Source organism: Chiroxiphia lanceolata, chromosome 1 (assembly GCF_009829145.1).
Source record: "Chiroxiphia lanceolata isolate bChiLan1 chromosome 1, bChiLan1.pri, whole genome shotgun sequence".
Classification (NCBI taxonomy): domain Eukaryota; kingdom Metazoa; phylum Chordata; class Aves; order Passeriformes; family Pipridae; genus Chiroxiphia; species Chiroxiphia lanceolata.
Window position 1 is genome coordinate 74,502,421 of NC_045637.1, and position 2,501 is coordinate 74,504,921.

The 2,501-nt window shown below is 41.9% G+C and overlaps 1 long non-coding RNA gene across 1 annotated transcript; it reads right to left on the reverse strand.

Moving 5' to 3' along the window:
- Positions 1 to 487: 487 nt before the first annotated feature.
- LOC116799141 lies at positions 488 to 2,193 on the reverse strand. The gene is made up of 3 exons (XR_004360999.1): positions 2,082 to 2,193; positions 973 to 1,081; positions 488 to 585 (listed from the first exon to the last, which is right to left on the reverse strand). It is a non-coding gene; the product is annotated as an uncharacterized LOC116799141 (long non-coding RNA).
- Positions 2,194 to 2,501: the final 308 nt, after the last annotated feature.

The window sequence follows — 2,501 nt, forward strand, 5'->3', positions numbered from 1 at the left end:
AGTCAATGGCATCTCCTGGAGCAGTTTAGTGCCTCTTGCTCACCTTTGGCTAATTATCAGTCTCACAACTGCCATGGACCCTTCCCTTCGTGCCAGCTCCAGCACCACGCTGCAGCTTTGCTCTGACCTTGGGATTTGGGGAACTCTAAATGCCTGCATGCAGTGTTGGTTAAGAGCTGTATTGTCACCATCCTCTGCAGAGAACTGTTCTTTTTCTATCAAGTAAAACACTGGCTTAATCTTTAATTCAAGGCTGTCTTTTGAAGATCACAGCCCCAGCTCAGGAACAAAGTGAGCCTGACAACAGTCACAGGCAGAAGATGAAATATTAATCCATGCTTTCGTGACATCCAGACTGGATTATAGTAATTCCCTGTCTGCAGGCCTCCCAAGGCCGCCTCCTACAAAACACAACTTGTACAGAAGCCAGTCATGGGATTTAACCATGTACTGCAGACAAACAGCTCACCTGCCAGACTCTAAACTTGGGTCTTGTCTGGAGACATCTGTTCCTTCTTTATCTCCAGGTATGCTCTTCAATTTTCAAGTGTAGATACCATTCATAACTGTAGCCATTTTTAGTCACTAAAAAAAAAATCCCAGCTTCAGGATGTGTGAAAGAAAAAAAGTGCATAAAATCTATAAATATAGTAGGAAAGTTCTACAAATATGGTAGGCAAACTCTGGTTCTTTCCCTCCTAAGCCCATTATCCCAGGACACAGAACATATGTTATATTGGTCACTCTTCCTCTATTAGAGGATTGAATCACATTTCCTCAGGGCAAGAATTAGTTAACTTGAAAAAGTAACAAAATGAGGCCATGTGAAGAGCTGTGTTGTACACCAGTCAACTCACATATGACTAAAATAAAGAGAATGTGAGGTTGAATGAGAGAAAGAAAACCACCACCACAGAAAGGTATGGTTAAAGAAAACACTGAGGGAAGAAAACAAGTTAAAGCCAACATCACCATCTGAGTATTTCCAGAAGTATCAAAGCTGCAGCTGTTCCTGTGTTGAATCAAGTGCAGGACTTGGTCCAGCCAGACTTGCTTACTTCCTATGTGCCTCAGTTTCCCCCTGAATTAAAGAGAAATATTTTTCTAAATCCCAAGTTAATTCATAAGGTCAGCTCTTGGTTATCACGTAATGAGGGAAAAGGACGGATTGGAAAATCCACAGAAACAAAACCACATAATGAAAACTATGTCAGTCAAGCAAACAGAGCACATGACATCTATTGGCTTTGGAAAACCACGTAAAGCTCTTTACAGATGGCAGAGGCAGTTTGGACAGCAGGGGCCAGAGTGGAGCCTGAGGTGGTCCCAGTGGCAGCCTTCAGATGTCAAATGATGGTTAGGCCAGACACACTCAGAAAGTAGATCATGTGCTGCTCATGGCTGGAGAGTGGTTGAACCCATAAAGTTTCTGGAGACAAAGAAGGGCAGGAGTGCTCATGTATTCTCTACAGTACAGATATATAACATCAAAGGTATCCTTCTTCAAAAGCCATGGGGAATAAAACGGTATACTTCTCTCTGAATAATAGGAAACTGATAGTATTTTTGGTCTGTTTTTCCCACTAAGTGGTCTCCTTAGGTAAATGAATATTTGCTCTATAGCAAAAAGTACACTGAAAGCTTTGCCTAGAAATGCAAGACTAAAACGTTCTGCATTATATAGCACCATCATGCCCTACTTTTCTGAAGAGTTAAGAGTTCCAGCCTTTGAAGATTCTACTGGGCTATTTAACAGATTTATGAAGTTATGAAAGCAAAAGTCAGGTCTGTGCTGTATAAATGCCATTAAATCCCAGTGTTGCCATTTCCCATTAGCTGGGCTCTTCTGAAAGCCTTGTGCCAGCTGAGAAGACACATCAGAGGATGACACTTAAAAGGAATTAAATGAACTCAAGGCAGGGAAAAAGAGGAGGGAGAGGCAGCAGCAGTAACCCAGAAGCACCAGTAAGTCAAACAAAGTCAAGATCTAATTTAACAGTGATCATCCCCCACCAGTTATTTAAAAATCACATTAATGTATGGACATGAGTCTTCTTATAGAATTGTGGACTTATATCCACTCAAAATAGCCTTTGGATTCCTAGACCCAGGGAAGAGTGAAGACACCTTTGGGGCCTGAAGGTCTCTCCCCTGTGCCAGAGCAGACGTGCTGGTCATGTCACAATTACCAAAACCAACCCAATCCTGTGATAACAAAACTTATGAAATGAGTGCAAGGTTCCTTAAGTATGCATTAATAAATGTTTCAAGAGAATAGCAGCTATTCTAGTTGGGGCAAGGCTGCTTTTTAAATAGGCTGTGCAGTTTTCAAGCATCAGCTTTTTCTCAGTTCCTTTGTACTTGTCCAGAAATGTAGTTGAGAATGCTGATGTTTGGATGGGATTGTAAAACCTTTCTAGGTACCAAGAGAGAGTCATGAGTGAGCATGAAGCAGGTGGTGATAAACTAGGCACTGGGGATGACCCAGTCAGCTACGCCCA